The sequence below is a fragment of the Acyrthosiphon pisum genome, chromosome A1 (genome assembly GCF_005508785.2).
Source record: "Acyrthosiphon pisum isolate AL4f chromosome A1, pea_aphid_22Mar2018_4r6ur, whole genome shotgun sequence".
NCBI lineage: Eukaryota > Metazoa > Arthropoda > Insecta > Hemiptera > Aphididae > Acyrthosiphon > Acyrthosiphon pisum.
Genome location: NC_042494.1, coordinates 61,511,820 through 61,512,760, shown reverse-complemented (window position 1 = coordinate 61,512,760; position 941 = coordinate 61,511,820).

The following is a 941-nucleotide window of genomic DNA, read 5'->3' as shown; positions in this document are numbered from 1 at the left end:
TGGGTGTGGCAAGGTTTTCACTACAACGAATCTATGGGTGGTCACTCATCTAGGAATCAGGATCTAGTAGCAGCTAGCGTTACTTACTTTGTCGCATTCCACGACTACAGGAAGCAGCCAACGCGCCGTGCCAAGCCACATACAATGTTTTATTAACACTGTGTATAATGCTTTTTTTCTATAAATATCAATAAAATGATATACGTACTAGCCGACCCGTCACAGCTTCGCCCGTGATTGGTTGTTTATTTTGCCTCCGAACGTTGATATGTATAATTTTTTATTCAAATTTTATCGTTTAATGTGATCGGAAAGTAAATATAAAAAATGGTTAATGAAAACGTATTGAAATGTTTCTAGCGGTAATAATGATAAATATATTTTTTATCAAAAATAGCTGATCCCGTGCACTTCGTTGCCCGTTAATCGTAGGTACCAACTCTATGTGACTCAAACTTTGTTCAATTCGTTATTAATAATCGGTGTATGGTGTTCAAAACTTATCTTAACTTTTCCGTGGCCCGGAATAAAAATTCTGGTTCGCAGCAGTAAGTATATTATCAGGTAGGCAATCTACCTGCGGTAGATCGCGGACCCCGTGCTGTTTGTACGTAAGTGTATGATTTAACTCTAAAGTATCAAAGTTATACAAAGTTTGTCGTTTTTACTTAATTCCACCTACGGTGGATTAATATAATCAATTAATACAAAATTCTAATCTAACCTAACCGTACTAAAATCCAATGAATAAAAAAAACCAAATTTAGTCCTTTATTAAATTAATCTATCTTCTTTCCAGAGGTCTAATCTACACACAAACATTCATACCAAGCTGAACCCGTGCACTCCGTTATCAGTGAAAATTGCAACTTTAAAAAATTATGATTGTTCAATATTTTTGGGTGTAACTTGTTGCAATGTTCAATAATTTGATTTGGTGC